The sequence below is a fragment of the Equus przewalskii genome, chromosome 8 (assembly GCF_037783145.1).
Source record: "Equus przewalskii isolate Varuska chromosome 8, EquPr2, whole genome shotgun sequence".
NCBI lineage: Eukaryota > Metazoa > Chordata > Mammalia > Perissodactyla > Equidae > Equus > Equus przewalskii.
The window spans coordinates 25,045,981-25,056,366 of NC_091838.1; the positions used below are offsets into that span (position 1 = coordinate 25,045,981).

At 39.9% G+C, this 10,386-nt stretch overlaps 1 long non-coding RNA gene across 1 annotated transcript; it reads right to left on the bottom strand.

Moving 5' to 3' along the window:
- Positions 1-9,629: 9,629 nt before the first annotated feature.
- LOC139085051 (uncharacterized) lies at positions 9,630-10,386 on the bottom strand. The gene is made up of 3 exons (XR_011543043.1): positions 10,291-10,386; positions 10,122-10,189; positions 9,630-9,760 (listed from the first exon to the last, which is right to left on the bottom strand). It is a non-coding gene; the product is annotated as an uncharacterized lncRNA (long non-coding RNA).

Below are 10,386 nucleotides of genomic sequence, written 5' to 3' on the forward strand. Positions count from 1 at the left end.
AATTTTACCCTATACTTTCTTGTATCATTTTTATAGTTTTAGCTCTGAGATTTAAGTCTGTGCTGTATTTAGAGTTAACTTTTGTATATGGTATAAAGTAAGAGTTTATTTTTGCACATATGTATCAAATTGTTCCACCAGAATTTGTTGAAAAACTATCATTTTCCCATTGAATCACCCAAGTACTTTTGTTGGAAATCAATTAACCACGTATTTATGAGTCTATTTCCAGACTTCTGTTTTGCTCAGTTGATCTACATGTCTATCCTCATGTCAATATCATGTGGTCTTCATTACTGTAACTTTAGAGTATGTCTTAAAATCAAGTACCTGTAGTGTAATTCTTGTAACTTTATTCTTTTTCAAAATTGTTTTGGTTCTTTGCATTTCCATAAAAATCTTAAAGTAAGCTTCTATTTTCAACAAAATCCTAGGATTTTTTATTGGGATTTCATTTCAGGCAGAATGGTATCTTAACTATATTAAGGCCCTCCTCCTATGAACACGGTGTAGCTCTCCACCTATTGAGGTCTGCGTTCTCTCAGCATTCTTCTGCAATTTTTAGTGTACAGGTCTTGTATAAATTTTGCGGAGTCTCTACCCAAGTGTTTCATATTTTTGATGCTATTATAAATAATGTTTTTTTGAATTTCCAAATGTTTGATGCTAGTTTATAGAAACAGCATTATTTTTTCACACTGAGCTTGTATCCTACAACCTAGCTAAACTCACCTATTAGTTTTAGTCGCTTTTTTTGTTGAGTCTGATAAAGGACGTGCATTCAGAATATATAAAGAATTCATACAACCCAGTAATAAGTGGACAAACAAGTCAAACTTACAAAGGCAAAAGCTTTAGCAGACTCTGCATCAAAGAAGATATACTAGTTCCAAACATGTGGAAATATGTTCAACATTGTTAGTCATTAGCAAAACCCACTAGAATGGCCAAACTTTAAAAGACTGACAATGTCAACTGTTGGCAATGATTTGGGGCAATCAAATCTCTCATGCCTTCCTGGTAGGTATAAAATAGGGTACAGTCACTTCTGAAATCAGTTTGACAGTTTCTTATAAATTTAAACATGCATTTACTGGGGCTGGCCCCGTGGCCGAGTGGTTAAGTTCGTGCGCTCCGCTGCAGGCGGCCCAGTGTTTCCTTGGTTCGAATCCTGGGCGCAGACATGGCACTGCTGAGGCAGCGTCCCACATGCCACAACTAGAAGTACCCACAATGAAGAATATACAACTATGTACTGGGGGGCTTTAGGGAGAAAAAGGAAAACAGAAATAAAATCTTTAAATATGCATTTACTATACATTCTAGCGGTCACATTTCCAGATATTTACCCAAAGGAAATGAAAACATTGTCCAAATAAGTACTTGTATTTGGATTTTCATAGCATCTTTATGCATAGTACAGTCATGCATCACATAATGACATCTCAGTCAACAATGGGCCGCATATACGACGGTGGTCCCATAAGATTAGTACCATATAGCCTAGGTGTGTAGTAAGCTATACTATCTAGGTTTGTGTAAGTACACTCTATGTTCATACAATGACAAAATTGCCTAATGATGCATTTCTCAGAACATATCCTTGTCATTAAGCAATGCATGACTGTAGTTAAAACTGGAAGGTAACCACGTCAGCCAGTGAATGGATAAACAAAATTGTGTTATATTCATAATGAAAATATTACCCTGCAATGCAAAGGAGCAGGCTTGGGGCTGGTCCAGTGGCGCAGAGGTTTCTGGGGACTGGAGCTGGAGGAGAAGATTGACTACAAAGGGGCCCAAAGGAAATTTTGGAACTGATAGAGATGTTCTGTATATGATTGCAGTGGTGGTTCACAAATATATACATTTCTCAAAACTCATCAAGTTGAACCTTTAAAATTAATGAGTTATTGTAGGTAAATTTTTCCTCAATGGATTTGCTTCAAAAGAAATCATCTTGAGCCTGTTACTACGAGTGCAAGTCCAGAATCTCTTATCTGAGACCCCATAGGCCAAATGGGTTTCGGAATTCACAATTTTCGAATTTTTGAAATCTTATACAGTGTATTACATAAAAGCCCCTTGATGCAGGCTTCGGGGTAGCACCCCATAATCAAACACAGCACCATTTTTGCAGCAAAACATATAGAATATTCACTAAGTAGGATCAATAAATTCCATCTAGAGCCTCTTGTCAGTTCAGATTAGACGTTGCCTGCTATTGTTCTGCCAAATGTGTCATGAAACAACTTCAACTTTTCAGAGCTTTTTGAAGTTCAGAATGGAGAGTAAGGGACTGTGGTCCCGTCCCCGTCCCCGGAGTTTGCTATTTGCTGTAATTTGAGATGCTGAGGTTGGAGCTGAGGGGAGGGGGATTGTGAGGGTGGCAAAAGACAAGACTGGAGAGATGAGTAGACCACAGAGGGTCGCATGGTGCAGTTGAGTATTTTTCTGGGTACAGTTATTTACCACAGCTACTAAAATGGCAGATTAACAAAATCTCAGAGAAAAGAGTACCTGGTCTTTTCTTTAGTGATGAATTCTTGCAATTGCTCATGAAATCCTTACTGTAATAGAAATAGTACATGAAAATCCAATTGTCCATAAAACTTTATAATACAAATATATCCGAGTCAGGTCCAACATTAAAGTCCTTCAAGACCCCCCACCCTCCTCAGGATAAAGTTGCAGCTCCCAGTTAGTCACAACAAGTTTCAGTGCTCCAGACTCCCTCTCTGTGCCTCCTCTCGCTGCTTCTCTCCCTCCCTCCTTCCGCTGCCCCCACTTCAGCACCTTCAAAACTACAGCAAATACCCCATTGCTTGTTCTGGTTGTTCTCAAACTTTTCTTTGTCTTTGAAGCCTTTTTGACTTTGTTCATGTTCTTCCATCTGCTTAACTGCTATTTTCTTCATTCACTCTCTGGCTAATTTCTATTCTAAAAGGCGATAAATGCTTATAGAGGCTAAACAGAAAACATAAATGGGTAAAGCAGCCAAGGGTGGGGGGATAACGACTAACACATATTGTTACATGAAACACCTAACATATAGAGCTTTAATGATGGCTTCCTTAATTAAAAGTGATATTAGAGGGGCCAGTCCTGTGGCCGAGTGGTTAAGTTCCCACGCTCTGCTTCTGTAGCATTCATAGGTTTGGATCCTGGGCACGGACCTAGCACTGCTTGTCAAGCCATGCTGTGGTGACATCACACATACAATAGAGGAAGATTGGCACAGATGTTAGCTCAGTGACAATCTTCTTCAAGCAAAATGAGGAAGATTGGCAACAGATGTTAGCCCAGGCCCAATCTTTCTAAAAATAAATAAATAAATAAAGTGATATTAGGCCACAATAAAACAGACGAGGTAACATCGAGAATATAATACTATTATAACTCTTCCCCACTTATCTTAATGAAGTGGAGGTGTTTACACATTATGACATCTTGAATCTTTACCAGTAGCTTCCTACATTAACTCTTTCTGAGACCAAGGGAAAGTATGCTAAGTTGTCATCTTGCAAACAGCACATTTTAAGAAATTTATGCTACATGGGGGCCATCAGTCCTATTCAAAGAGATTCTGTCCCTTCCCTCTAGGAGGTTAGAATCAGCATCAAACACATTACTACAGATAGACGTATTGGAACGCCATTAGGAAGGAAATGGAAACATTAAAACAATACATGGATAAACAGGTAATTGTGGGGCCCGCCTGGTGGCGCAGCGGTTATGTTTGCATGTTCCCCTTCAGCGGCCCGGGGTTCGCTGATTCGGATCCCAGGTGCGGATGTGGCACCACTTGGGACGCCATGCTGTGGTAGACATCCCACTTATAAAGCAGAGGAAGATCAGCTTAGAAGTTAGCTCAGGGCCAGTCTTCCTCAGCGAGAAGAGGAGGATTGGCAGCAGTTAGCTCAGGGCTACTCGTCCTCAAGAAAAAAAAACAACAGGTAATTGTATTATGCCAAGATCAAGCATAAGTGGATTTCTAGTGGCAGGAAGCAGTGAGTACCTAATCAGGGCAGAGATCAGGGACTACATGGGGAAAGTGGGCAGGGTGAGGGTAGAGTCGCTTACGTAGTCTTACCCTGGAAGATTTGACTGGAGGAGTACGAATTCAGCAGCTACTACCAGCTTGAATGGGAGCTGAAGAGTCTCTTGCTGTCTTAAAAATGTGTGACTTTTGAATTAGTGAATTGAAGGCTGCACATTAAAATATACTATGATAAATCAGGACGATTCCTTCCCTTTCATCTTTGGCTCTGAGATCATCCTAAAAGAACATTCCTATTGCGTGAGGTATGCTTTTTACTGAAGTAACATCTAAACATGTATTAAATATTTTAATTCCTACTTTCATGTCATATCTTAAATTTTGCCTGCAAAATCAGATGTTTGCTATTTTACCTTGTAACCAAAGTCCTTGAAAATACTCAGGAACAAGATCTAATATAAAAGAAAGCAGTTTTAGACTTCCAAGAATTACAAGAGATCCTTGCTTCATTGGCCAGATGAACTTCACTTTATGTTAGCCAAAATTTATGAGCACAGAAACCCTTTAGATAATTAGAGCTAAGTTGGAGCCCTCTGCCTATTGGATCTTATATAAGGAAGGCATATTTCAAGAAAAGGAGGGGTGCCAGTGGGTGGATGGGTGACTTGACAAACTTCCATTGGGTTGAAGAGATTTTAAATTCAGTCCCGTGGACAGCCCACCCTCTCCTCCGGCAATACATTCAAGGTCACTGGGGAACATCTTTTTCGTGTGTGACTAAATCCACAATATCTAGTATTGCACCCAATTCCTCACGTCGTATCTTCAGCAGAGATGCTCTCTCCTTGTTTGTGAAAGAACTCTTGAGACACGTGATTTGGAGATATTACATTGCCTCCAAGGATTGCCCTCTCTAGACAGGTCCTTTAATCTTTCTTAAAGGTCTTATTTTCCAATCCTTTAATCATCTCTGTGGTAAAAAACTAAGTTGCCATCCTGCTCTGTCTCACTCTGGATGTAGGCGCTGACTAGTATAAGTCCTACGAGTTATATTTATATTTTTCCAGCCAAGTGTTACCTTTCCTGTTTAAATTGAAGTGTTGCTGTTGACTCATCATATCTCTTTGAAAAACAACAATAACACAACATAGCTTTGAACATAGTTCAAAATAAGACACAGAGCGTACAAGTCAACCAGAATTATCTTTTCTTTGTGTTGCTCTGGTTCCCTTTTGGAACGCACTTCACTGGAAAGATGAGCCTTGATTATCCATTTTCACCAAAATAGCATTTACCAAGGCAGGAGTATTGAGTCCAGGTAAGCAAAATGATTGTTCCTTTCATCTCAGCAATTCCACACCTACTCACCTTCCAATTGACTTTTTATAGAATATTAGTTTGCATTAAAAAAAATCCATTTAATTGCATTGGAAAAACACTTCCCTGCCACGCTCCGGGCCGATACCATGTTGCAGCTGCTCCTATTTAACGGATAATTGTAGCCTCACTCTCCTACAAGGAACTAATTCTGATTTTGAAAGGATTTGTCCTCACAGTTTATCCTGATGGAGAGGACTGGATTATTGCTGTGTAAAATAGCTGAATAGTCCTATTATAGCTATTATGCCCCAAATGTTGTATATTGTTGAAGATCAAAGTACTGTACCACACTCAATGGTGAGACGCACAAGTATGGCATACTTCCCATATTATGTAAAAAATACTGCATTTTATGAGTCATTTAGTACCATGTGAGGTATCTGTGGACCTTATATCACTTCCTTCAAACTTTCCTCATCATTCTAAAATCCTTTATTTTCTAGTTGAAAGCCTTACAATCTAGTCATTTCTCACCAGTCTTCCCCAGGAAAGAAACTTCAGTCCTCTGTGTTCTCCTGGTGCGTTATATTACATATTACACATTATTCTAGTTTACATTTAAATTACTTTAGAAAAATATTAAACAACTCTGGACAACAGTAAATTCCAACTGGTAAATTGAGAAAATGTAAACATTTCCCATCAAAACTTTCATTAAGATGTTTTTCAAACCTCCAAAATGTGTAGAACTCAGTGTTGGTTAGGTTCTAAGGAAACAGCTATTTCACCCCAAAACCTCGCTAGGAAGGTAAACCCGGATACATATGCATAACAAGTCACCTTTAATATAAGGCGGCCCATATGAGGTATCAGATAAATAGCATTTAACTAGAATGAGACTTTCTTCTACACGAGAGACTGGGGCATCGGCTTTACTGCAAAGCTCACCCTTAACGAAGAGGCCAGTGAAAGACTGAATACCAATTTAGCTATAAAAGATGGCAAGCTTTGATTTTAGTTTGAACATTTGGCATTTCAAAATAAATCCCTCTCTAAGATGTTTCATTCTCATAGTCAATATACAGAGGGCTTCTACCGTTAGAGAAAAACTAACTCCAAAATCTAACAAAAGATGCCCCGCAGGAAGTGCCATTTTTTTGTTGAATGATTTTTATAAGACTCCCATAAATCATGGATAGGATTAACTGTCTAGAGGATATTTTTCCTAAAGTAACATATTCTGTCTGTAATTTGGAGACATTACTACAAGATTAGGACTTACCTACATAGTGCAAACGATCAGTAAACATAAAATGTGGTCAATGAAAACAACCACAAATTTGAAACACAATAATTTATGAAACTATAATTAAAATGAAGATGGGTAATGTTTAGGGAACAAAATCAAATGGTAAGCGTGGTTTGTAATTACTGGTTAAGGTTTCCAAAGTAATTTGTAAAATGAAATGAGACAGTGAAATTTAATGTAAAGAAATTAGGAACAGGTCTAGGACCTAGTAGGCATTTTATACATTGTAGTTATTGATATTATTACATCAATATTAGTAAGGAGATGTTTTGTTCATAGTCACATATTTTCTGGTAATAAGAGTATATAATGTTCCTGGTTCAGATGACCAAATTGTAATTTAAACTTACACAACAATTCATTCATGTTTAGTCAGAGTAACTGGTGAATCCATCTAAAAGGGCAGTGCAGGTGATGGGGTCCTGCGAGCGGTGAGCTTCAGTGTCCCCTTGTGAGATCCACTACAAAATAGCAATCCAGCCAGTAAAGTTTATTGAGGAAAATTTCGTGCTTTTAATATTCCCTTTGTGCCCATCTTATCTTTCCTTCTAGATCAGTGGTTCTTAACCTTTCCTGAAATTTAAAACCTCTGGAGAGGTTTGGAAAATTGCTACATCCAGATCCTACTCTAAATGAATGGGATCAGAATGTACGGGGGCGGGGTCCAGGCATGAGTCTTTCTCCAAGCTTCGAAGGTGACTCCACTGACCAGACAAGGTTGGAAATAACTGCTCTAGAAGACTATAAACACATCTAACTCAGAATCTGTTGCAAGTAATTTGTTTTTATACATCAGTTTATACGCAATGCATATAATAGTGCTTTGTCCTGCTCATAGGCCTTTGTTGAATAATGTACAAAGGAAGGAATGAATGCACCGCGATAACTGGCGACACTTACCCATGATATGGAGTTGAATGTCCCAGCAATTGAAAAGTAGTACAATGCCTCTCTACTATTTTATTTTCTAAATTAATAAGATTTACTCAGAGGTTAGCTATTCAACTTTCCCCTAGTTTTTCTTGGTAGAAGTACACCCATTCAGTATATGACAGGCCTTGGGTGGAGCATTTTCGAGTATTTTTTCAGATCCCACTGAGATGATCTTCATGGTTTACTCTATGTATGAGTGGAGTTGAGAGCTTTTTGTTTTTATCAACAGCTCACATTTCCACCTAAGTTGGGAAAAACCCAGTCCTCCTCCTGTGTTTCTCTTCTCTTCTCACACTATTACCACACTCACAACACTTCTGACACCAGATGTGTGGTGGTTTTTCCCACACCAAGCAATTCTGTGACACCAGCTGGGTGCCCTACAATTTAATGCAATTCTGACCCTACCTACCTGGAGATGGTATCAGATCCCAGAGGTTAAGGGCTCAGTGGCACAAGACTGTCCCCAAACCCCCATTTCAGATGCCAATCACAAGTCCAGGTTGTTAGCTGCACTTCTGACCCATTAGCTATAAATCAGAGGTTACACAACCCCTTTCTCAGGTTCAACTAATTTGCCAGAGCAGCTCACAGAACTCAAGAAAACTGTTTCCTTACTATTTACCAGATTATTATAAAAAGATACGATAAAGGATACAGATGAACATCCAGATGGAAGAGATGTGTAGGGCAAGGTATGCGGGAAGGGGCAGGGAGCTTCCATGCCCTGTCAGGGCTCACGGCTCAGCCAGCACCTCCATGTGTTCGGAAGCTCTCCGAACCCTGTGCTTTTGGGATTTTTATGGAGACCGCATCATGTAGGCATGATGGATCATTAACTCCATTTTCATTCCCACCCGCTGTTGACCTTCATGGTCTACTCTCCATGTATGAATGATTATAGAGTTAAGAGCGTTTCTTCTTTTTTTGTTTTTAAATAGACAAGTTTTTTTTTTATTTTAAAGATTAGCCATTGAGCTAACAACTGTTGCCAATCTTCTTTTTTCCTTAAAGATTGGCACCTGAGCTAACAACTGTTGCCAATCTTTTTTCTTTCTTTTTTTTTCTTTCTGCTTTTTCTCCCCGAATCCCCCCAGTACATAGTTGTATATTTTAGTTATGGGTCCTTCTAGTTGTGACACGTGGGATGCCACCTCAACGTGGCCTGATGAGTGGTGCCATGTCCGTGCCCAGGATCCGAACCAGCGAAACCCGGGCCGCCGTAGTGGAGCATTTGAACTTAACCACTGGGCCACAGGGCCGGCCCCAAGAGCGTTTCTTCTTAACAGCTCACATTCCCCCATCACACCACGCCATACACAAACGTATCACTTCGACTCTACACACAGCTCATGGAAGAAACCAGGCCCTTGATTAAGTAGAGGGACACACAGATACCATGCTTTTGGGTTCTTCCTCAAGACAGAGGAAAGTGGTAGGTAGGTGGAGCAAAGTGGAGACATCATTATCTTCCCTCAGGTCTCAAGATGTTGATAACAATATTGTTCCTGCCCTAAACCATTTCATGTTCCTGATGTTTACAGGGCCATCACATAGAAATCAATTATGGACTCTAATGAAGGTATTACAAATTGAATTTTGAACTATGTAATATGTTGTAATAAATGCTGGATTGACGACAGAAATTTAAGTTTAGGAATGTTTAACCCTAAAAGGGTTATTGTTTTTTTAATTGTGGAAGGAAATACATATAGGCACATTTTAGCATCCAGAATTTAATTTTGAACTCTGATGTTACAAACCACAAAACTTCATTTAAATTTTATTATAAAGAACTTTATTACGAGAAAGAACATATTTTCTATTTCTTACTTTTATTTTGTGGCTTGACGGACCTATGACTATGGAGGCTTTTCTGAATCCAGTGGAGAGGAATTCTTTTTTCTCACTGCTCCCTCTCCCTACACCAATCTCCACCATGTCAAATCTTGGGGTAGGGAGGAAGCTGGATTTTTGCTACTTAGAAAAATGATGAAAGGAAGAAAGAAAACAGCAGCTTAAGAGAAAAAGGATGTAAGGAGTACAAAGCAATCTTAACGATATGTTCCTAAAGGAGCCATGTACGGACACCCAATGATGTCAATTTTATCCTTTCTTATGTTGTCTTCTTAGATCTTTTCCCCGATCTCTCTGCTTGTATGGGACTTGTGCTCTCAACCACAGAGGAGGCAACATAGCTGTGGGAAAGTTGCATAGAGCAGTCGACAATCAACCTGCACTAGAAGGTTGTGTGGAGTGGCAAAATGTTATTAGTATCCTCCTTGGCCCCAGAAACAAGTGGAACAGATGAAGTACTTCCAGCCTCCTTTGCAGGGTCTTGGGCCCTAGCGTGAGGGGCTGCTCCTTCCCAGGATGGTAACTATCACCCACTCCCGCTCGGTCTTCCCTCCAAAGACAGAGGCCCTGGGGATAAATCTGTTGGACAGTGGGCAAGATACACTAAACTTTCCCAACCACCGGGAGGCAAGAAGTTGCAAATTTCCAGGGTTGAGAGGTAAAGTGGGAAGACATGACTGGAGGTCTCCTGACCCCACTTACCGAACAGAGAAATGGGGAGGCTCGTTCCAGGTCTTCCGTGGACCGCCAAGAGCATACTGGGCTTCCAACTATAAAAAAACTAGAGTCCCATAAGGGGAAACTAGCAAGCTCACGTGTTTGCCCGATTGTGTGTGATGAAAATTGTTTTCTTATTTACCCTTTGAATTACCCCAGGGGTCTTTTGCGAGTCCTTAAGGCAGCCCAGGCCTTCGCAAACCCTTCAGTGGGCACGGATCACGGGCACATGAGGACTGGAAACAGGAGC